This window comes from Cervus canadensis, chromosome 8 (genome assembly GCF_019320065.1).
Source record: "Cervus canadensis isolate Bull #8, Minnesota chromosome 8, ASM1932006v1, whole genome shotgun sequence".
In the NCBI taxonomy this organism is placed as follows: domain Eukaryota; kingdom Metazoa; phylum Chordata; class Mammalia; order Artiodactyla; family Cervidae; genus Cervus; species Cervus canadensis.
The window spans coordinates 47521836-47548258 of NC_057393.1; positions in this window are offsets into that span (position 1 = coordinate 47521836).

Sequence of the window (26423 nt, forward strand, 5' to 3'; positions counted from 1 at the left end):
ATATAAATATATCTCCATATCCTAATTCTCAGAATCTATGAGTATGTTACCTGACAAAGGAGGATTACATAGATAACATTACAGGTAGAATCAAGGTTGCTAATTAGCTCACCTTAAACCAGAGATCTCTGCCTTGGCATGATGAAGGGGCTTACATAACTCAATGAAGCTATAAACCATGCCATGCAGGGCCACCCAGGATGGATGAGTCATAGCAGAGTTCTGACAAAACATGAATCACTGGAGGAGGAAATGGAAAACCACCCCAGCATGCTTGCTGTGAGAACCTCATAAACTATATAAAAGACCAAAAAGACACGACACCAAAAGATAAGTCCTCCAGATCTGAAGGTGTCTGATATGCTACTGGGAAAGAACGAAGGAGAATTATCAATTGCCCTAGAATGAATGAAGTGGCTGGGCCAAAGTGAATATGATGCTCAGTTGTGGATGTGTCCAGTGCTGAAAGTAAAATCCGATGCTGAAAGTAAAATCCGATGCTGTAAACAACAGTATTGTATAGGAACCTGGAATATTAGGTCCATGAATCAAGGAAAATTGGGCATGGTCAAGCAAGAGATGGTAAGAATAAACATCAACATCCTAGGAATCAGAAAACTAAAATGGTCGGGAATGGGTGAATTTAATGCTAGGCTCCATCATTATGCAGATCAAGAACTTCCATATGTCCAAGAAGGGTTTAGATGAGGAAGAGGAACTAGAGATCAAATTGTCAACATTTGCTGGATTATAGAGAAAGCAAGGGAATTTCAGAAAAAAACATCTATTTCTGTTTCATTGACTACTCAAAGTCTTTTACTGTGTGGATCATGACAAACTGTGGAAAGCTCTTAGAGATATGGGAATACCAGACAATCTTACCTGTCTCCTGAGAAACCTGTATGCAGGTCAAGAAGCAACAGTTAGAATGTATGGAACAACTGGTTCAAGACTGGTTCAAGATCAAGAAAGGAGTATGACAGGATTTGTTTTGCTCACCCTGTTTCGCTCAGTGTAACCTATACACTTGGGCACATCATGAGAAATGCCAGGCTGGATGAGCTACAAGTGGAATCGATAGGTGGGAGAAACATCAACAACCTCAGACATGCAGATGATACCACTCTAATGGCAGAAAGCAAAGAGGAACTAAAGAGCCTCTTGAGAGTGAAGAACGAAAGTGAAAGAGCTGGCTTAAGACTAAATATTAAAACTAAGATCATGGCATCTAGCCCCATTACTGTATGGCAAATAGAAAGGGAAAAGGTGGAAGTTGTGACAGATTTCCTCTTCTTGGGCTCTAAAATCACTGCGGATGGTGGCTGCAGCCATGAAATCAGAGGATGATTGCTTCTTGGCAGGAAAGTGATGAGAAAACTAGACAGTGTGTTGAAAAGCAGAGACATTACTCTGCCAACAAAGGTCCATATCGTCAAGCCTATGGTCTTCCCAGTGTTAGCACACAGTTGTGAGAGCTGGACTGTAAAAAAAGGCAGAATGCCAAAGAATTGATGCCCTTGAACTGTGGTGCTGGAGAAGACTCCCGAAAGTCCCTTGAACAGGAAGGAGATCAAACCAGTTAATCTTAATGGAAATCAACCCTGAATATTCACTGGAAGGACTGATGCTGAAGCTCCAGTATTTTGGTCATCGGATGTGAACAGATGACTCATTGGAAAAGTCTCTGATGCTTGGAAAGACTGAGAGCAGGAGAAGTGGGCATCAGAGGATGAGATGGCTGGATGGCACCACTGATGTACTGAACATGAACTTGGGCAAACTTCAGGAGATGCTGAGGGACAGGGAGGCCTGGTGTGCTGCAGTCCAAGGGGTCTCAAAGAGTTGGATACTACTGGGCAACTGAACATAGCAACAACAAAACAGATTATCCTAGATATTCTGGGAGGATCATATATAATCCCAAGGGTCCTTAAAAGTGAGAAATGGAGGTATTGTTCAGAGTCAAAAGATGTGACAAAGGAAAAATTGTCATAGAAATGGAATGCTTCTGGCTTTATAGATGGAGTCAGAGGCTGTGAGACAAAGAATGTGTCTGGCCCATAGAAGCAGAAAAAGGTGAGAAAATAGATTCTTTTGTACAGAATCCAGAAAAACATGCAGTCCTGCCAACAACTTAGTTTTAGCCCACTGATATGTGTGAGAAAGATCTTATGTACAGAACTATTAAGTAATAAATCTGTGTCAGTTTCAGGCACCAGGATTGTGACAATTTAATTTATAAAACTGCCTTGCATGCATTTTTGCTAAAAATATGACCTCTTCTGTGAAATTTCAGTTTTTGACTTTTACCTAGTCCATTTTAGAGGCTTACTTTAAGTGAGGTTTTTTGTTTTTTAATAGAGTTTTCATTCTTAAAATTTTTAAAAATTTAGTAAAAGTGGTAACACTTAGTAGCACTGATTAAAAACATAGACCCTATAGACACAAAGGAGTGACACAAAGGAGAAACTGACCAATTCTGAGTAAAAATCAGTGGAGGCTTACACATAAAATATTGAAAGTCAGGCAAGAATTCTTGAAGGAGAACAAGTATTTACATTTTATTCATTCTTTGATTCAGCAAAATATTTACTGAGAAATTTTCATGTAATTGTAATAGGAGCCAGAAATATACGGTTAACATAACAGACAAAACTTCCTATTCTAAAAGAGTTTACAGTCCAGTAGGCATTTAAAGCTAAGGGAATAAAAAATGTTCCAGTAATGTAAATAATTTGAAGCATATGGTAGTAAATATTGAAAGCAGTCAATTACATTGGCTATCCTAAATTGGATAAACATTAAAATAGGGCAAAAAAAATAAAAGCACATGAGAAAAATAATAAATAGAAAAGCTAGCTATTGATAATAAAACGTAATCTAAAAAACTTCATCTAAAACTCCATCATTTAGAAAACTCAATGCAATATATGAACATGAAAATAGTAGGGGAGAAATTTTTCATTCATTTGTTTAGCAATTTCCTTTTTTATTTATAGTAATTGAAAGGTTGAACAATAGCATCTCCTTTTTATTCTCCAAATTAAAGATTTGACTGAATGTAAAGTTCTTTGATCATTTTGGATAATAGTCTTCTATAGAGTTTTCTGCAGATGTAGTTAGAGGGTAAATACTATGGCATCTTTGACTATAACAATATCTTTTTTTTAACAAACACAGGAAGATAGCTATATAGAGAGGGTGGAAGTGAAATGTTGACAATTGACAAAGCCTGGTGAAAAAAAAATGGTGAAAATATTATTTTATAAGATTTTGGTCAATTTGTTGTTGTTCTATTGCTAAGTTGTTTCCGACTCTGTGACCCCATGGACTGGTCACTTTAAATATTTTCAAAATTAATGTGTGCATCAAAATAAAGACCAACATTGTTATAGGGCAATAGTGGGTTTTGGAAGGAAATAGATGATTGAAACCTGAACATACCTTAGTCAGGCTTATGTGATAGAGGGAAGTAAATCCTGTTCATCCAGGATCCAGGATTCAGCAGTCAGGATGTGCAATACACATCAGTTCAGTTCAGTCATTCAGTCATGTCCGACTCTTTGCAACACCATGGACTATAGCACACCAGGCCTCCCTTTCCATCACCAACTCCCAGAGCTTACTCAAACTCATGTCCATTGAGTCAGTGATGCCATCCAACCATCTCATCCTCTGTCATCCCCTTCTCCTCCTGCCTTCAATCTATCCCAACAAAAGGGTCTTTTCCAGTGACTCAGTTCTTCTCATCAAGTGGTCAAAGTATTGGGATTTCAGCTTCAGCATCAGTCCTTCCATTGAATATTCAGGACTGATTTCCTTTAGGACAGACTGGTTGAATCTCCTTGCAGTCCAAGGGACTCTCAAGAGTCTTCTCCAATACCACAATTCAAAAGCATCAATTCTTCAGTGCTCGGCTTTCTTTATAGTCCAACTCTCACATCCATACATGACTACTAGAAAAACCATAGCTTTGACTAGACAGACTTTGGTGGCAAAGTAATGTCTGCTTTTTAATATGCTGCATCAGTTGATCATAGCTCTCTTTCCAAGGAGCAAGCGTCTTTTAATTTCATGGCTGTACTCACCACCTGCAGTGATTTTGGAGGTCTGTCACTGTTTCCATTGTTTCCCCATCTATTTGCCATGAAGTGATGGGACTGGATACAAAAAGGCAAAATACACATACAAAAAGGCAAAAGGCCAAAAAGGGCAAGAAAGTTGATGCCAACACATAGGACTGAGAAATGTAAGTCTAATGGAGAAGTAAAAACAAGAAAAGTTAATGCATTGGGAGATTGTTAAGAATGTAAATCCTGATGGTGGTTAAGAACAATTACATGAAAATAAGAGATGAGCAAACAAAGAGCAGAGGAGATCGTATCAGAGACAGTCCCTAGAGCATGCTTGTTTAATATCATTGTAAACAACCTCTGGATGCTCACTTAAAAGCACCAATCTCTGCACTCCATAGACTAAATTAATATTAAAAATTTTAGCCATTTGTAATCTCTTAGACAGACTCTCAGATCTAGTCCAAAGCTTCATCCACACTTCTTTTTTTTTTGGTCTGCTACCAGCGCTTAAAATAATTTTGTATTCATGGAGAATTGGGAGAACCACCCTCTTTTTTAAACACTGTGCTCTTAGAATGAAATCTATTATTTTTAATATGTCAGTGCTGAGTGTCCTTGAAAGCATTCCCTCCCCTAACAAGAGAAAAAAAATTTTTTGTACTTTCTGAAAGTTATCTTTTATCTAACATAGTCTAAAAGTTCAGTTGAAAAGATTAATTGCACAAGTTATTTGGTCAAATATCTTTATTAATAACAAGATTCATTAAAACATCTTAAAGAATCAAAGATATTTATAGTTCAGCATTCTGATTTATACTTCATACTGATTAGCATATGAAATAAAAGAATAGAAATTGAGTATATTGAAATGAAGGTATATAAAAGATATTCTGATGTTTGAATATTCAAGTGAATGGGTTTTCTCCATTGTCTAATTCCTATTATTCAGTGTTACTATATGTACCTGAAATTGTTATAGAGGATATTAACACTGCCTTTTGATTAGAGTATGGTTTGGTCACATCAAATGTCACAGGATAGATGGGTTATTCTTGACATTATAGATAGAAATGTGAAGACAAGATAATCCTTTTTGTGTAGATATATGAAATAAGAAAATATGCAAGTAAAATATAGATCCCTAAAGGTTATTATTCACATTGAAGAGCAATGATGATTTCAAAGTCTAGATAGGTATTTGGTGCCCTGAGTTTGAAAGAATAGCTAGAAAAGAGAAAAATACTGCAGACAAGTACTTTGAAAATCAGTCAAAATTATGTATGCCTTTACATTCTTTTTTTCCTGGTGAAACGCTCTATGAAATTTATTCTACTCATAAAAAATTTCTAGAACCCCCAAATTTCAACATTTCCAGCATTTCCAGTGGGTTAACACTTGCTGAATCCTCTTTAAAAATTAATTTCAGAAGAAAAAAAGTTTCTCACTTGCTATGGCAGAATAACCTGAATAATTCATCTTAAATAAACTATAAATGTATTTTAAGAGTACTTTATTGCAATTGAATCTCATTATCAACCAGCTACCCAGAGAAAACGAAGTGGGTCACTGTTCATTTATGTCGAGCTTATATGTCTTTGACTACAGTTACCAAAATCACTTCTGATACATATACCTATTTGAATGCAGAGTTCCAAAGAATAGCAAAGAAAGATAAGAAATCCTTCCTCAGTGATTAATACGAAGAAATAGAGGAAAACAATAGGATGGAAAAGATGAGATCTCTTCAAGAAAATCAGATACCAAGGGAACATTTCATGCAAAGATGGGGACAATAAAGGACAGAAATGGCATGGACCTAACTGAAGCAGAAGATATTAAGAAGAGGTGGCAAGAATACACAGAAGAATTATACAAAAAAGATCTTTATGAACCAGCTAACCACGATGATGTGATCATTCACCTAGAGCCAGACATCTTGGAATGCAAAGTCAAGTTGGTCTTAGGAAGCATCACTATGAACAAAGCTGGTGGAGGTGACAGAACTCCCGTTGAGCTATTTCAAATCCTAAACAATGATGCTGTGAAAGTGCTGCACTCGATATGTCAGAAAATTTGGAAAACTCAGAAGTGGCCACAGGACTGGAAAATGTCAGTTTTCATTCCAATCCCAAAAAAAAAGCAATGCCAAAGAATGTTCAAACCACAGCACAATTGCACTCATCTCACAAACCAGCAACATAATGCTCAAAATTCTCCAAGTCAGGCTTTAACAGTACGTGGACCATGAACTTCCAGATGTTCAAACTGAATTTAAAAAAGGCAGAGGAACCAGATATCAAATTGCCAGCATCCGTTGGATCATCAAAAAAGCAAGAGAGTTCCAGAAAAACATCTATTTCTGCTTTATTGACTACACCATAGCCTTTGATCGTGTGGATCACAACAAACTCTGGAAAATTCTGAAAGAGATGGGAATACCAAACCACTTGACCTGGCTCCTGAGAAATCTATATGCTGGTCAAGAAGCATCAGTTAGAACTGGACGCAGAACAACAGACTGGCCTCAAATCAGGAAAGGAGTATGTTAAGGCTGCATATTGTCACCCTGCTTATTTCACTTATATGCAGAGTACATCATGTGAAATGCCAGGGTGCATGAAGCACAAGCTAGAATCAAGATTGCCAGAAGAAATATCAAAAACCTCAGATATGCAGATGACCCACCCTTATGGAAGAAAGTGAAGAAGAACTAGAGAGCCTCTTGATGAAAGTGAAAGAGGAGAGTGAAAAAGCTGACTTAAAATCCAACATTCAGGAAACTAAGATCACGGCATCCAGTCCTATCACTTCATGGCAAATAGATGGGCAAACAATGGAAACAGTAAGAATCTTCATTTTGTTGGGCTCCAAAATCACTGAAGATGGTGACTGCAGCCATGAAATTAGAACACGCTTTCTCCTTGGAAAAAAAGCTATGATCAACCTACACAGCATATTAGAAAGCAGAGACATTACTTTGCCAACAAAGTCCACCTAGTCAAAGCTATGGTTTTTCCAGTAGTCATGTATGGATGTGAGAGTTGGAGTATAAAGCTGAGCACCAAAGAAGTTATGCTTTTGAACTGTGGTGTTGGAGAAGACTCTTGAGAGTCCCTTGGACTGCAAGGAGATCTAACCAGCCTATCCTAAAGGAAATCAGTCCTGAATATTCATTGGAAGGACTGATGCTGAAGCTGAAATTCCAACACTTTGGTCACTTGATGAGAAGAACTGACTCATTGAAAAAGACATTTTTGCTGGGAAAGATTGAAGGTAGGAGGAGAAGGGGATGAAAGAAGATGAGATGGTTGTATGGCATCACAGATTCAATGGACATGAGTTTGAGTAAGCTCTGGGCATTGGTGATGGGCAGGGAAACCTGGTGTACTGCAGTCCGTGGGGTCACAAAGAGTCAAGCAGGACTGAGCATCTGCACTGAACTGAAGCTAATGGAATAAGAGCTAGTACAGATTATAAGAGACTACTGCTTGGATAAATAATTTAGGAATCAGTGAATAAATGTACTTGAAGGTTTTATTTCCAATATTGACACACATGTGCAAACATTCACATTTTTCTTTACTCTTGTGTGTGGTTTTTAGTCACTGTCATGCCCAACTCTTTGCCACCCCATGGACTGTAGTTCACCAGGTTCCTCTGTCCATGGAATTCTCCAGGCAAGACTACTGGAGTCGTTTGCCATTTCCTCCTCCAGTGGATCTTCCCAACTCAGGAATCGAAACTGGGTCTCCTGGTAGACAGATTCTTTATCATCTGAGCCACCATACTATTCCATAATTATAATAGAAACTTCTAAGGGAACCATGAAAGTTGATGTTTTCACTTACTTAAAATGTTGGTTGATGGTGTGTCTGCACTGACTAGTCAATAAAAATGTCTAACAGATGAGAAAGGTTTTGGTTATTGCTCTGTTCTAGATCTCCCCAGCTTAATATCAGAGACAGCACAGGGCAACATCTAAGCCTTAAGTTAGCAAATTTCACATCAATTGTTCTGAATGGGTTTTGTTGTTAAAGTTATTACTGAAAGGAACTGTTCTAGTGTCTGTAAAAGATAAATGCCAAGTGGATGAGTGAATTTTCATGCATTATTAACCATCTTAAAAAAAAATCCTAGATGTTCTTAACATCCTCCTATAAATTATAACTCTTCGTTACTTCAGAAATTGCAAGCTCCATTCATATTGATAAACCTATATTTCATGCTACTCTTCATGGGTATCATGGTGACATTCATAAGCCCAGACAGTTGAATAAAACATAAGACAAAAGAAGCCATGAAATGTATATCTGGAGAATCTTTGATATTTTTTTAAAAAGAAGAGAAACTTGGATGTGAAGCTGGGAAAATTAGGTTACAATACTGCCAGAGCCAGATTAATTTATTCAAATAGAGTGAAGCAAAACTCGAAAACAGAGGCATGATTACAGATAGCTGCTATTATTCTTTGTATTTCTTAAAGAGGCTCAGGAGGATAGATTTTAGAATTAAAACATAAAGTTGTATATTTAAGAGAATTATATTTATGTCAAGTCATGTTCATATAAAAATAGCATTTTGATAAAAAGTTGCAAGCTTAAATTATTTAATAAGTGTATCTTAAATATAGCAATTACGCTTCATTTTTTTGTTCTTATTTTATTCACTTTGCTTTTTTCTATGCTTCTTCTGATTAGCTAAGCATATTTTGCTATTCAATAACTTAGTAATCTCAAGAGGGAAAAATTGACCAAGAATGATGCTTTTGAACTGTGGTGTTGGAGAAGACTCTTGAGAATCCCTTGGACAGCAAAGGAGATCAAACCAGTCCATCCTAAACGAAATCAGTACTGAATATTCATTGGAAATACTGATGCTGAAGCTGAAACTCCAATACTTTGGCCACTTGATGCAAAGAATTGACTCATTTGGAAAGACCCTAATGCTGGGAAAGATTGAAGGCAGGAGGAGAAGGGGATGACAGAGGATGAGATGGTTGGATGGCATCACTGACTCAATGGACATGACTTTGGGTAGGCTCCAGGAGTTGGTGACGGACAGGGAGACCTGGCATATGCTGCAATTCATGGGGTCGCAAAGAGTTGGATACGTCTGAGTGACTGAACTGAACTGATGAGTAAAAAAGATACTGAAATTACCTAGAGTGCAATAGGCCACATCTTTATCCTTTTCTACTGCTTAGTTAGAATCAGCTTGGAGGCTAAACAGCTTAGAAAATTGTGAACTTTATAAACATGAGTACTTTCAGAACTTACTTTGTGAAAAGAATAAAAACTATGCTAGATAGTTATTTTAGGCATAAATAAAATGGCAGAATACAGCCTTGATTGTTCTTCCTGTGCTGTACTAGCATAATTTTAACTGTGTTTCCTTCAATAGGAATCAAAATGTGCCAATGAGTGACAGAAGAAAAATAAATCTATCCCTGAAAAACAATGGATCTGAAAATAAATCCATCTTGTTGCTGCTGTTCAGGCATCCTCTCGTGTCTGACTCTTTGTGACCCCATGGACTGAAGCACGCCAGGCTTCCCTGTCCTTCACCATCTCCGGGAGCTTGCTCAAACTCATGTCCATTGTGTCAGTGATGCCATCCAACCTTCTTGTCCTCTTACACTCATTTAAATTCATTGTTTAGATTTTTTTTTTATTATTCACAAGTATAAGAAAATGAGGAAAATGTATAAGCTATATATATATAAAGTGAAAGTGAAGTCACTCAGTCATGTCCGACTCTTTGCGACCCCATGGACTGTAGCCCACCAGGATCCTCAGTCCATGGGATTTTCCAGGCAAGAATAGTGGAGTGGGTTGCCATTTCCTTCTCCAGGGGATCTTCCCAACCCAGGGATCGAACTCAGGTCTCCCGCATTGTAGGCAGATGCTTTACCATCTGAGCTACCAGGAAAGCCAGAAATATATATTTCTTCTATGTATATATATACATGTTTCTTTCTAAGCTGAATGATTTTGCAAACTTACAAAAAATAATCTGCAAAGGTTTTATTTTATAGCATTTCCATGAAAGGACATAATGCTTTGAAAAACCAGCCTTTCATGTCAATTATTGAACTTAGTCAATCTCTAAATGGTTATTATGTTTTTAAATATATGTAACATAGTGATTTCAATTTGAAATTCTACAACCAGTAAAATCCACTCTGATCTAACTCTCCGAAATATAAAAACAGAACATTCACCTATTAGATGTTTTGCCATCTAAATATGTGAACATGATGATATATGTTCTAAAAGAAAGACAAATGACATAAATCATTTTATATAATTAAGAGAGTCCATATCACTTTTGGGCTTCCCTTGTGGTTCAGCTGGTAAAAAAAATCTGCCTGCAGTGTGGGAGATCTGGGTTCGATCCCCGGGTCAGGAAGATCCCCTGGAGAAGGAAATGGCAGCCCACTCCAGTACTCTTGCCTGGAAAATTCCATGGACAGAGGAGCGGGACAGGCTGCAGGCCATGGATTCGCAAAGATTCGGACATGACTACGCTACTAACTTTCACTTTCACGTATCACTTTTAACTGGCAACCTAACTCATGATTTTACTTCTGGATAGCAGAAACTTTGTCATAACCTGGCTTCTCTCTGCAGACTGGCATTAGGATTAATCTTTTCTTTTGCCTGAAAATGATGAGAGTTTCTTATTTTGCAGAATCATTCCATTCTCAGTTGCTTGTCTTTTGTACATGAATAAAAGTAAAATACTAATGACAATAACTAAATTTGGAGTAACCAAAGTTCTCTGTTAGCAAGGTTCTTAAGGGCAACATACATATGATACCTTATAAACCAAGTATTTCTGTGTAAGTCTTAGGATAACTTTTGCTTTAATCTGCATGGGCATAATAATGACTTGTATTTTAATGCTTACATTTTTATGTTCATAACCACTTTTATTTTTACTTAGAAATTTATCAGTTCAATCACTGTTCAACAGCTAATAAAATGATACATAAACACTTACTATCTCAGGCACGGATAAAAATGTTTCTGAACATAAGCTGTATATGCCACAGTAAAAGAAAAAGATAATGAAAATTATAGATCATATAAAAGAAATGTTGAAACACTAAGTAGAGAAATGTAAATCAAAAGTACATCGAGGGAGTCCCCTGGAGGTCCAGTGGTTAGGAGTCAGTGTTTTCACTGTCATGGCCAGAGTTCAGTCCCTGGTGAGGTATCACTTCACCCTGGTCAGAACGACCATCATCAAAATGCCTACAAACACTAAATATTGGAGAGGATATGGAGGAAATGGAACCCTCCTACACTGTTGGGGAATATAAACTGGTATAGCCACTATGGAGAACTGTATGAAGGTTCCTTTAAAAAAAAAATAAATAAAGCTACCATACGATCCAGCACTCCTACTTCTGGCCATATATCCAGAGAAAACCATAATTTGCAAAGATACATGCACCCCAATGTTCTCTGCAGAACTGTTTACAACAGCTAAGACATAGAAGCACCCTAAGTATCCACCAATAGATGAATGGATAAAGAAGATGTGGTATATATATAGGGCTTCCTTGATGGCTCAGACTCTTAAGAATCTGCCTGCAATGCAAGAGACCTGAGATCAATCCCTGGGTTGGGAAGATGCCATGGAGAAAGGAATGGCTACCCACTCCAGTAATCTTGACTGGAGAATTCCATTCAATGGAATATTGCTGAGCCATAAAAAAGGATGAAATAATGATATTTGCAGCAACATGGATGGACATAAAGATTATCATACTAAGTGAAGTCAGAGAAAGACAAATATATGATACCACTTATATGTGGAATTTTAACAATGACACAAATGAACTTATTTACAAAACAAAAACAGACTCCTAGACTTCAAAAGCAAACTTATGGTTACCAAAGGGGAAAGGAAGGGGGTCATAAATTAGGAGATCAGTATTAATAGATACACGCTGCTATACATAAAATAGATAAGCAAAGAGGACCTACTGTATAGCACAGGGAACTCTACTCAATACTTAGTAATAACCTAAATAGGAAGACCTAAATACCAGGCCCCCTGCCTCTTGAGAAATCTGTATGAAGGTCAGGAAGCAACAGTTAGAACTGGACATGGAACAACAGACTGGTTCCAAATCGGGAAAGGAGTGTCAAGGTTATATATTGTCACCCTGCTTGTTTAACTTATATGCAGAGTACATCATGAGAAATGCTAGGCTGGATGAAGCACAAGCTGGAATCAAGATTGCCAGGAGAAATATCAATAACCTCAGATATGCAGATGACATCACCCTTATGGCAGAAAGTGAAGAAGAACTAAAGAGCCTCTTGATGAAAGTGAAAGAGGAGAGTGAAAAAGTTGGCTTAAAGCTCAACATTCAGAAAACTAAGATCATGGCACCCAGTCTCATCTCTTCACGGCAAATAGATGGGGAAACAGTGGCTGACTTTATTTTTCTGGGCTCCAAAATCACTGCAGATGGTGATTGAAGTCATGAAATTAATAGACACTTACTCCTTGGAAGGAAAGTTATGACCAACCTAGATAGCATATTAAAAAGCAGAGACATTACTTTGCCAACAAAGGGTCCGTCTAGTCAAGGCTGTGGTTTTTCCAGTGGTCATGTATGGATATGAGAGTTGGACTATAAAGAAAGCTGAGCACCAAAGAATTGATGCTTTTGAACTGTGGTGTTGGAGAAGACTCTGAGAGTCCCTTGGACTGCAAGGAGATCCAACCAGTCCATCCTAAAGGAAACCAGTCCTGAATAGTCATTGGAAGGACTGATGTTGAAGCTGAAACTCCTATACTTTGGCTACCTCATGCAAAGAACTGACTCATTGGAAAAGACCCTGATGCTGGGAAAGATTGAGGGCAGGAGGAGAAGGGAATGCCAGAGGATGAGATGGTTGGATGGCATCACTGACTCAATGGCCATGAGTTTGAGTAAACTCCAGGAGTTGGTGATGGACAGGGAGGCCTGGCGTGCTGCAGTCCATGGGGTCGCACAGAGTCAGACACCACTGAGTGACTGAACTGAACTGGGATAGGAAGGGAATCTGAAAAAAGAATAGATATATGTAAACATATAAGTAAATCACTTTTCTGTGCACCTGAAACTAGCACAATATTATAAATCAAATATACTCCCGCTCTCTGCCAAAAAACAGACCACCTACTTTAGCTCAGTTTAAAGTTTAACAATTATCATCTTTGATGCAAAGTTTTCAAGTAAGAAATGAAGGCAAGGAGATTTTGACACACCAAGATATAGCTCCAAGGCATATCAAATATTTTAAGTTGGTTAATTTTTAAGAAACCACAGACACAGGCAGATCTCTGGAAAACTGAGCAGAAATGACCTTTTTATAAGAAAAATTGACCTTCATAATGGAAGTCTCCATTTGTAAGGGTTTCTTGCACTCTGGAACCAAAAGAGGAGGATGCCCGAATCTTTAGAAACTTATCAACAGAGAAGACAATGACCTCAATTTGCATCACAGCCTTAGTTTGGTTTACTGTGCATTTCCTGGTCAGTTACCCTTCGTAATTGGCTTCCCAAGTCCTTCACCCTCTTTTGTTTTTATTTGAAGATGATATTTAAAGTAATGGCTTTATCCATTTTCAGGAATTACTCAGTTTTCTTGGGTTTCTCCCAGGTGTATGGGTGGAACATGTGCTATTAAATTTGTTTTTTTTGTTTCTCCTGTCAATCTGTCACATATCAATTTAATTGTTAGACCAGCCAAAGAACCTAGAAGAGTAGAAAAAAATTTCCATCTCTACATAAAATACTATGCACTTCTTAGTCAGTTTTGTGAAAACACAGATGGAATTATGGAAATTCAAACAAACTCATGCTGCCTGATGAATTATAATTTTTAGAATGTAAGTCTGAAATAACAGGACAGATGCTTGAGCCAAAACCCATTGTGGCACATAACATATAATCATGTTTATATTTAATATCTCCTATAGAGTATAAAAGATTTATATTTGTAAAATAGTCAGGTATTATATAGATTTTTTTTTAATTTATAGGTTGCATGTCATGCATACAGAATATATAGAATATAGAATATACTGCCTGTACCAAATGTCACTAATCAAACATAGCACTTATTTTCAAACAAAGGTATGTGTTTATTTTCAATGCAAAGTTTGAAGAAACTGGCGTATAATTTGAAAGACATTTGAAATCCCAAATGAGAAGTTTTATTGAATTCAAATGGAAAACATTATTAGTAATATTTCATATACTTTTTTCTCTACATTTATTAACTTGTTAAAATAAATCAGTTATCAAAATTGGAACACAGCAGTACCCTCTCCAAGTGCAAAGGATCCTCCCTGCCTCTTGCCTCTTGTTTATAGAATAGCTGAAGTCTCTCAGGCATCCCAAAGTCACACAGAAGCAGACTCAAGCTGCTAATGATTGGAACAATAGAGTCACACAGACTCAGAGTCTGATGCATATTCCTGACTTGTTTTGCAGATACCATAACTGCCAACAGAAGGAAAAAGCTGAATACATAATGACCAGACTGTAGCCATGACATAAACTGCTTCCTCTTGAGTCATACTGAGTCTATGACTAGCACAGTTCCAATAACTGGCCTCAAGAGAATGGAATTAACACTATTGCTCATAATAATGTATATTTTTGTGGGCATCAAAATAACTGCAGCTTGTTCTGTCCATTTATATAAATTGGCAACCACAACTGTCAGCAAAGACATGTTACAGACCCATGAGGACATCTTCCACTTTAAGAATATAGCACTCTATGTCAGCACGAAGAAGTTACAGAAGACAGACCTTTGTCCATGGTCCCACAGAAATGGAATGATGTTCTGACAAGTAACGATTTGTAAGCAGCTTTTGGCAGGAAAAACCTCTTTGCAGGAAAGAACTTTCTGCATGAGTTCCGTTTTGTCTTGCCACTAACTTTAAACCAGTCACCCTCATGCTCTACTCATCTCCAGTTCTAGCACAACTTTCATATGTTTCGATCACACAATCCATTGCCTAATTTGTCGGTACTTCCCATAAATTAAAGAAGAAGAAATGAAGAATAATTAACAGATGATCAGGTATCTTCCCTAGTTTCCCCTTCAGTAAACTCACAAACAAACTGTGTGAACAAGATAGCATCTAAAGAAAGATCACAAAAAGTCAACAAGCCTGCACATATGGGTGGTGGCAACAACTCTGACTTCCTAGCTCAGTGAATAACTGAGATAACTTCTCTGTTTACTTTTTTTGTTTGTTTGTTTTTGTTTTTCATTTATTTTTATTAGTTGGAGGCTAATTACTTTACAATATTGTAGTGGGTTTTGTCATACATTGACATGAATCAGCCATGGAGTTACATGTATTCCCCATCCCGATCCCCCCTCCCACCTCCCTCCCCACCTAATCCCTCTGGGTCTTCCCAGTGCACCAGGCCCGAGCACTTGTCTCATGCATCCGACCTGAGCTGGTGATCTTTTTCACTATAGATAATATACATGTTTCGATGCTGTTCTCCACTTCTGGGCATACATGCCGAGGAAACCAGATCTGTTTACCTTTAAAAGCATTAATGGCCAAACATAATCTTCAGAGGTGGTTTTGGGGGGACACTAAGTCTACCATTTCCTCAGATTGTTGGCATTCTGATGAAAGGCATCTTTCCTTTCTACCATTTGTGAGTATTGCTTTTGTAAGCTGTGAGCAGTGGGAACACCCCAATCCCTCCCATCTCCAATTCATTTGGTAACATCATGATCCAACACTACCTGTATTAAATTTAGCAAATAGAAAAAAAAATATATGAGATCTGCTCTGAAAAATGCCTCCTTTAATTAGTAAAGGAAATTCTGACTACAAACACATGTTGATGAGAATAAATACTAACACTTTTTCAGTAATTCCAGAGTTGAAAATCAAATTTCAAAGAATACAAGGGTCCACAGCTTTAATTTGCCCTATGACTAATAGGGGCTTCCCTGATGGCTCAAAAAGTGAAGAATCTGCCTACAATGTAGGAGACCTGAGTTCGGTCCCTGGGTTGGGAAGATCCCCTGGAGGAACACATGGCTAATAGACCAAATATAGTTAAATCACATCTTTTGGAATAATAAGATATTGTGGGGAGAAAAATAAGAGAAAAAGGCTTCTTTATTCAGTCTTGATTCGTGTACCTGTTATTGTTTGTTTTTTTTTTTTTTTTTTAATTACTGAACAGTTTTAACTAGCAATAGAGGGAATGCTTCTTGGGGATTGTCTACTTTTCTGCATTGCCACTGTGAACTGGACTTTAATATTTTGTGTCTTGAATATGTTTCACATTTATAATGGTGTGAAAATTTAAAAGAACAAAATAAATACTTGATGTACAACTTATCCATTTGTTTGAAAAGCTACATTCTTGATTGAGGTCACCTTTATAGGATAATTAAAGTATGTTAATGAATAATAGCCTTTTGTCAATGAGTTTAGGCATTCCTGTCTTCATTTCTTTTTTTTTTTTTTCTCTTTTTAAGACTTCTGGAAAATGCATTCATTTTTCAGAAGTAAATGTGAATTTCACCTCTAGTTTAAGAAATTATAAAAAGATATTGTTCTATTCTTAATTGGAAAACTGGAATGACTAATAATCAAAGCTATTTGATAAACACTCTAACTTCAGACTTTCTACTGCTTAATAACTTTAGGTCAGGGAACATGTAATACCCAAAAGGTCATCTGATATGGGATACGCTCCTTGTTTCTCTATGAATAGTTTTAAATTCATTCTTGCCTTATGCAGGCCATGATAACTGTGTGCTCAGAAAATATTATTTAGTGAATGTGATGGTTCAGCTGTAAGGAACTAGGCTTTATTATATTAATGAAGGTATATATTGAAATGTGCTGTGGCAAAGACTCCTTCATCTCCAGCTTCTGTATCTGTGGTAAGTATGTCACTCATACTACATTACATATCATCGTATAACACACAAACTGTTTACTACATTATATAACATTCTATATGACATAAGGGAATATATCCTTTTAGGTATTAATAAGAGGAATATAATACTCTCACTTCCCCTGAGCAAGTACATTTAATTTATGGACATCATGGATCTTATAATTACTATGCTTTCATATTTACTTGCTGGGAAATACAGGATGTAAAACTACCCATATTAGTAAGTTAAATGATCCTCTGACATGGTTTCTGTGTGTTAAATTCTAGTTTCATGCGATTTTTCCTTCAATCATTGGTTTTCCTTTGTCTTTATTTTCCTTTAGATTGTTTTATATGTCTAATAACACTGAAAACACACATTATAAATGAACCCTGTAAGCATATTCCTACATCTTCTTGTTTTGCCAGGAGAATTTAGCAAAAGAGAAGAGGAAAAAAAAAACTGGCTTCAGATATGCAAACAGATGAGAATTTATATAGTTGCTTTAATTTGACATTTCTATATATAATCATATTCCTTCAAAGAAATGAGATTTTTTTTTCCTTTAAACTTTAGGATAAAGAAGCTCATAATTATCTTATTTAGGATTTAACATTAAAAAATGTGTGGAATTAATGATAAAGATAAAGCTAAAACCAGGAATTCTAAGAGGCAAAGTATTGTTTTGTCCATCCCCCTGAGTAGTACAGATGTTTTTCGGTCACATTAATTTATTATCATTACTTTATATATATGCAGATCACAGTAATATTCCACAGGCTGAGACATGATTAATTAGGTTTTATCCAGTAATTCTTATCCAGATAATGGCAGCTGGCTTGTACTCTCCAAAGTTTGGAATAATTTTGTCATTGTCGCAATCAGTTAATATGTAGTACAATGATTTAGGCTAAATTAATATTCAATCTATATCCTGACACTTGGTAACTCAAAATAATCAAGAGTCGTCCTAACCACACACAAAAAAGGCTCAGTCTGTTACAGTATGATATTCTAACACAAATGTGATTAGAACAGAGATAAACGTAAAACTTTGGAGATGTATTTAAATTGAGTCAGAGAACATCTCTTATCAGGATCCTGAATTAAAATTAAAAAAAAAAAACTTAGTTGAGAGACAAATTGCAGTGTTTCTCAGAGAGTAATGAATTTGAATTGACAAGAATAATTAGAGTCCGTTTGCAAATGCAAAAAAAGAAAAAAAAACTGCCTAACTAAAAATGGTACATACTGACATGGTAATTATAGCTACCATATATTTGACCTATGTCTTCAATATTCTTGATAAGTTTAAAAAGAAATTTAATTAGTAGAACTTCCAAAGTTATTTTCTAATAAAAAAGGAAAGATACTACTTTAACTTTTAATTACTGATTGTCATAAAAATAGAGTTAGTTGGCAGTTAATTTTGTCAACAATAAATCTGTTCATAGTCAACTATGTTTAATCATCTTCCGGTATATGTTTTTACAAATATTACTAATACACAAGAGATATAATCAGAACCTCAGAAGTCCTTTCTAGTAGTATTATATTTAATTTGCTGAAATAAGAGGACATTTACAAATCTAAGCAACAGAGTGAAAATGAGTTGGCCTTGGATTCATTTCAAATGCCTGAGGATTTCCTTTTGCAATGAATATAGAATTGAACAGAGACAGCAAAAATTATCTATGATGATAAAAGATTAATTACATATGTGACATACTGTGAAATACCAAACAAATCTTCTCCTTTTCATATATATTCTATATGCTTCTAAACAGCTTCTTAAACTGTATGTATATTAGGCTTTCCTGAATGATGTATTTAAATTACAGATTCACATATTTTAAATGCTAGATTCTTATTTAGTATGTCTAAAAATCTTCCTTTTTAATCAGCACCTCTGATGTTTCCTCTGCTGAAGCTACAACATAAGCCACATTTGCAAAACACTCATCTGGAAAATGTTCATGAAATCCAACTACTAGTTTTAAAGCTTATAACTTCAATCACTGTGAAGCACTCAAAGTGGTCTGGAAAAGCTTGAAAGAGTTGTCTGAAAAAGAGCTTGGAAAAAGTAGAGGAACAAAACAATTTAGTTAACTATGGTCTTCCCTGGTGGCTCAGATGGTAAAGAATCTGCCTGCAATGCAGGTGACCTGGGTTCAGTCCTTGGGTTGGGAAGATTCCCTGCAGGAAGGCATGGCAACCTACTCTAGCATTCTTGGCTGGAGAATCCCCATGGACAGAGGAGCCTGGCAGGCTGCAGCCCATGAGGTTACTAAGAGTTAGACACAGCTGAGCAACTAAACACAGCACATGATGATACAGGTAAACCCATCATAGTTTCCGCAGCTGACATGGAAAGAGAATGATTTTAGGATTAGGTCTACATAATCTTCCTGCAATGCAGGAGACCTGGAATGGATCCCAGGGTTGGAAAGATTTCCTGAAGAGGGTCTTGACAACCCACTCCAGTATTCTTGCCTAGAGTATTCCCACGGACAGAGGAGCCTGGCAGGCTACAGTCCTAAGAGTCAGACACAACTGAGTGACTAAGCATAGCACAGCAGCTACATGCTTAGAAATACATTCTAGTTCAAGTTTCTCCCTTTGGTAAGCAAGAGTGTTACTTTTAATGTTTATTTCTAAACTGCCCAGTTCTGGTTCAATAGGATTAGAACTGGTTAAGGATGAAAGTTGATTCCTTCTTCAGTAATAAAAACTGTGTAATCCACCCGCTTAAAATGACTATCATAGATTCTGGACGAGGACTATGGATGAAACATATCAAATATAAAAACACATGAGGGACTTAGTGACAATGGTGCTTTATTATTCCTTTTGGACTTAAGATATACATATGTGTGGGCTTCCCTGATAGCTCAGCTGGTAAAGAATCCACCTTCAATGCAGGAGACCCTGGTTCGATTCTTGGGTCAGGAAGACACCCTGGAGAAGGGATAGGCTACCCATTCTAGTATTCTTGAGCTTCCTGATAGCTCAGCTGGTAAAGAATCCATCTGCAATGCAATGCATCAGGCCTCGGTTTGATCCCTAGGTTGGGAAGATCCCCTGGAGGAGGAAATGGCAACCCCCTCCAGTATTCTTGCCTGGAGAATCCCCATGGACATAGGAGCCTAGTAGGCTACAGTCAATGGGATCGCAAAGAGTCAGACACAACTGAGAAACTTCACTTTCTTTTTCAACCAGTTGATTTAGTGCTTTTCAAAATAACTTTCTGAAGTTAAAAAGATGATATTCTTAGTTTTCTGTTACTTATTTAACTCACAAAGCTTTCTGATTTCTACACTTGAAGTCTTTTACAGAAGGAAGGAATACATGCTATTACAAACCAGAAAATCTGTTAAACTGCTCTTCATCATTTATTTGCTCTATGATGTAGGACAACTAACACTGTAAACTGAGGTCCCTCATTTGAAAAAAGGAGATATTAGCATCTGGCCTGCATGTATTACAATTATGTTATGGATATCAAGTGTGATAAATTAGATAAAACCCTATCATCAACCATTAAGTCCTATACAAATATTAGCTAAGAAGCTAGTTATGGTAATAGAGACCAAAAATAGGAATCTCTTAGAATTTAAATAACAAGTTAATATATCCAAAGTGATTCAGTAATATATTATGTATGTCACCCTGCTTATTTCATTTATATGCAGTGTACATCATGAGAAACACTGGGCTGGATGAAGCACAAGCTGGAATCAAGATTTCCAGGAGAAATATCAATAATCTCAGATATGCATATGACACCACTCGTATGGCAGAAAGCGAAGAAGAACTAAAGAGCCTCTTGATGAAAGTGAAAGAGGGAGTGAAAAAGTTGACTTAAAACTCAACATTCAGAAAACTAAGATCATGGCATCTGGTCCCATCACTTCATTGCAATTAGATGGGGAAACAGTGGAAATAGTGACAGACTTTATTTTGGGGGCTCCAAAATCACTGCAGATGGTGACTGCAGCCATGAAATTAAAAGACGCTTGCTCCTTGGAAGGAAAGTTATAACCAATCTAGACAGTATATTAAAAAGCAGAGACATTACATTACCAAAAATGGTCTGTCCAGTCAAAGTTTTGGTTTATCCAGTAGTCATTTATGGATGTAAGAGTTGCACTATAAAGAAAACTGGGCTCCAAACAACTGATGCTTTTGAACTGTGGTGTTGGGGAAGACTCTTGAAAGTCCCTTGGACAGCAAGGAGATCCAACCAGTCCATCCTAAAGGAGATCAGTTCATTGGAAGGACTGATGCTGAAGCTGAAACTCCAATACTTTAACCATTTGATGGGGAGAACTGACTCATTTGAAAAGACCCTGATGCTGAGAAAGATTGAGGGCAGGAGGAGAAGGGGACGACAGAGGATTAGATGGTTGGATGGCATCATTGACTCAATGGATATGAGTCTGAGTAAACTCCAGGAGTTGGTGATGGACAGGAAGGCCTAGTGAGCCGCAGTCCACATGGTTGCAAAGAGTCAGACATGACTGAGCAACTGAACTGAACTGATGTATATATATGCATACCTGTATATATATAGAAAACTTTTCACATTCTTTTCCATTATAGCTTAATACAAGATATTGACTATAGTGCCCTGTTCTATAGAGTAAGACCTTGTCATTTATATATTATATATAGCAGTTTTTATCTGCTAATCTCAAACTCCTAATTTCCCTCCCCTCCCCCACTGGTAATCATAAATTTGTTTTCTACATCTGTGAGTCTGTTTTGTAAATAAGTTCACTTGTATCATATTTTACATATAAGTGATATCATATGATACTTGTCTTTGTCTGATTTGCTTCACATAGTATGATAATCTCTAGGTCCATTTATACTGCAAATGGCATTATTTAATTCTCTCTTATGGCTGAGTAGTATTTCATTGTATGTATGTATGTATGTATATTAGGTAAGAAGATAGTTATGTTTCGATAGTAGGGATCAAAGATACAGATCTCTTTAGCTAGTTTCTGCTCATTATTACTATTTTTTCATGTTGAGGGATTGATATGCTATTTTTCCTAGATTCTTAATATACAACATGAAATCACTGAATCTCAAATTTTCTTAGTATATATTTATTTTCTAATATATTAATATAAGGTTAGATATTTCCCTATTAACTAAGATTGAGCTCCATTTAACTGTATCAGCCTTGTCTAGCTCAGTGAAACTATGAGCCATGCTGTGTAGGGCCACCCAAGATGGACAGGTCATAGTGGAGACTTCTGACAAAATGTAGCCCACTGGAGAAGGGAATGGCAAATCACTTCAGTATTCTTGCCTTGAGAATTCCATGAACAGTATGAAAAGGCAAAAAGATAGGACACTGAAAGATGAACTCCCCATATCAGTAGGTGCCCAATATGCTACTGGAGAAAAGTGGAGAAATAACTCCAGAAAGAATGAAGACATGAAGCCTAAGTGAAAACAATGCCCAGCTGTGGATGTGACTGGTGATAGAAGTAAAGTCCAATGCTGTAAAGAACAATATTGCATAGGAAGCTGGAATGTTAGGTCCATGAATCAAGGTAAATTGGAAGTGGTGAAACAGGAGGTAGCAAGAATGAACATTGATATTTTACAAATCAGTGAACTAAAATGGATCAGAATGGCCGGATTTAATTCAGGTGACCATCATATGTACTACTTTGGGCAAGAATCCTTTAGAAAAAAATGGAGTAGCCCTCATAGTCAGCAAAAGAGTCTGAAAGGCGATACTTAGGTGCAATCTCAAAAATGACAGAATGATCTCTGTTCATTTCCAAGGCAAATCATTCACTACCACAGAAATCCAAGTCTATGCCCCAACTACTAATGCCAAAGAAGCCGAAATTGAATGGTTCTATGATGACCCACAAGACTTTCTAGAACCCACACCAAAAAAGATGTTCTTTTTATCTTAGGGGACTAGAATGCACAAGCTGGAAGCAAGATTGCTAGGGTAAATATCAATAACTTCAGATACACATATGACACCACCCTTATGGCAGAAAGGGAAGAGCAACTAGAGTCTCTTGATGAAAGTGAAAGAGGAGAGTGAAAAAGCTTGCTTAAAACTCAACATTCAAAAAACTAAGATCATGGCATCCAGCCCTATCACTTCATGGCAAATAGATGGGGAAACAATGGCAGACTTTATTTTCTTGGGCTCCAAAATCAAAGCAGATGGTGACTGCAGCCATGAAATTAAAAGACACATGTTCCTTGGAAGAAAAGCTATGACCAACCTAGTCAATATATTAAAAAGCAGAGACATTACTTTGCCAAAAAATGTCCATCTAGTCAAAGCTATGGTTTTTCCAGTTGTCATGTATGGATGTGTGAATTGGACCATAAAGAAAACTGAGCATCAAAGAACTGATGCTTTTGAACTCTGGTGTTAGAGAAGACTCTTGAGAGTCCCTTGGACTGCAAGAAGATCAAATCAGTCAATCCTAAAGGGAATCAGTCCTGAATAGTACTGGAAGTACTACTGGAAGTACTGATGCTGAAGCTTCAATACTTTGGCCACTTGATGCAAAGAACTGACTCATTGGAAAAGATCCTGATACTGGGAAAGATTGAAGCCAGGAGGAGAAGGAGACGACAGAAGATGAGATGGTTGGATGACATCACCGACTCAATGGACATGAATTTGAGCAAGCTCCAGGAGTTGGTAATGGACAGGGAAGCCTGGCGTGCTGCAGTCCCTGAGTTTGCAAAGAGGTGGGCACGAGTGAGTGACCGAACTGAACCGAACTGAAAGAGGAAGGTAAAGACACTTTCTTTAGACATACTAACCCTTGGTTACTTTTTAAAATCTTGTTTTCCACTCAATAAACTACAGAGTTTATAAAACAGACCCTTACATAAGGGTGGATATTTCACATTTCCACAGAAATGTTTGCTGTGGGTTCTGATTTTGGCTTTCAAAAATAACTATAAAAAGACTTTTCCACCAATAACATTGTATATGGGAAGCAAATGTAAGTTTCATTTACCAATTTAGTCACTTTGTTTCAGGGATACAGACGAATTTTAATGGCAGAAAAAGAAAACTTTATAAGGTAGTCCTAAGACAAATATATGGAAGATATACATAATTATATATATTCTACAAATGTATATCTATTACACTATACAATACAAATAAAGAATATTAAGTCTATTTTATCTAACCTCCTCCACACCCCAATAAATAATTCTGTTAAGGATGTGCCAGTTACTAATCATAAAGCTAGAAATTTCACTTAAAACAAGTTAAAACTTCAGGGCTGATAAAGTCTGAATTAACTGGATATTTCTTCCAATTATTTTTGAAAGAGAACAATGTTCATAAGCATTTACTATTACTTTATATCAAAATGCTTCAAATTGAGAGCAAAGTGATTACAAATATGAATTCATCTAGCACAATGATATATTTCTAAATACTACTCTCTAATAGACAAGTGTTCAAAATACACAAACATACAGTAGTTTAAATGCATTTATTAAATAATTTAAATATAATAGCCCACCAAATATGTAGCCCATCAGGCTCCTCCATCCGTGGGATTCTCCAGGCAAGGGTACTGGAGCGGGTTGCCATTTCCTTCTCCAAAATATAATAGTATTGACACTGAAATACTAATGCAAAAAGTGACTATACACTAGGAAATGCTAGAACCTGAGTTTCTTGAAGGCAAAAACTAGGTCTCCTCCATCTCTGAATATTTTTAACGTTGTGTGCATACTCAGTAACTTAGTTGTATCTAACTCTTTGTGTTTCCATGGACTGTGGCCCGCCAGGGTCCTCTGTCCATGGAATTTTTCAGGCATGAATAGTGGAGTGTTTCTCTATTTCCTCCTCTAGAGGTTCTTCCCCATCCAGGGATAGAATTCACGTGTCCTGCATTGATAGGCAGATTCTTTGCCACTGAGCCACTGGGAAGCCAGTCTTTTAGGTTAAATCCCTAGAAAAAGATTCTGAGATGAAGGATTATGTGCAAGAGTTTACTTTCAGGAACAGTGATTTTAAAGGAATGGAGGAGGTCAGACCTAGTAGAGGGAGCACTAAGCTAACATAACAATTCAGTTAAGCTAAACTGTGTCAAGGGGACATTTTTATTCAAATCAACCAGTTGTTCCATGCAAGTTATTAATACTACTAAGGAGATGGAATAAATTTGAGAAAGATAGCTTCCTTATATAAAGGCAATTTGGAGCAACAGGAGCTTTGTCAGCAGCCGACATACCCAGAAGCTGGGAAGCTGTATACTTCAATCACCTGTATATCTTGGAGGTTTGGGGTGGCACATCATTGTATCCACTATACCTAGAAAAATCTCGATCTCAATGGGCTGTATCTTTTTCCTTTCTTATCTATTTCTTCTGTAATACAGAAGAAAATTTTGTGTGCAGATGTAAATGTGGGTATAGGGAGATGGATTTGACATAATAGAAGCTAAATGGTCTCTGCTCTAAGAGCAAATAAAACAACTGATGAGAAAGAAGTATTTTAATAAACATTTTCATATCAGTTTTAACTTGTGTCTTGGCTCTGAACTGACAGGTTTTAATGTCTTGTTATAGCCATCCTTAGCCTTTCTTCAGGATGGAAGATATTGAATGGGTATATAATTCATAGGTCTTATCTTTGGTTTATATCTTTGTTTCATCTTATCTACTGGTAAAATTCCAGTCACTTATAACCCATACCTCTAAAGAAGCCTCCATGTTCTAGTGGTGACATCTTTATTGTAAATGCAATGACATCTAGAATAAATAAGCCCAATTTATTTAAAAACTGCCTCTTAGAGGTTAGTTTGCTTTATTTCCTTTCATTGGTTATAAACATGGGAGACATGGGAATTCCTTACATTGTCAAGTCCTGATCCAGTCTGCAGTGTTCTCTGAAACTTTCCACTTCCACATAAGCATGCTCAAGGTGCAGGAGTAAATGTCTCAGGGTAAGGAGGAAAATCTAGGGAGAGGGCACTGTTGGCCCCCTGGGTGAGGAAGATGAATTGACAAAAGGTACTCCATTCTATAAGAGAGGGAAGACTAAGGATTATTCTCTTTCCATTTCCAACTCTGCCCTTTGATTCATAAACGTGTACTATATTAGAAAATCCTTCAAATTTCAACAGAACTATGCAGCACACACTTAGCGCTTAATATATCCCATGTACTGTATTATGTGCTTTACAGAAATGAATTCATTAAATATTCATAAGCAACTTATAAGATAGATGCTAAAATTGTCCTTCTTTTACAAATGAAAAAACTGAATCACAAAAAGTTTAAGAAACTTGACAAATATTAGGTGTTTATTTAAAGGACTAAGATTCCATGTCTTGCATTCCAGAGTGCAAGCTATATAAAATACTCTACTCTGGAA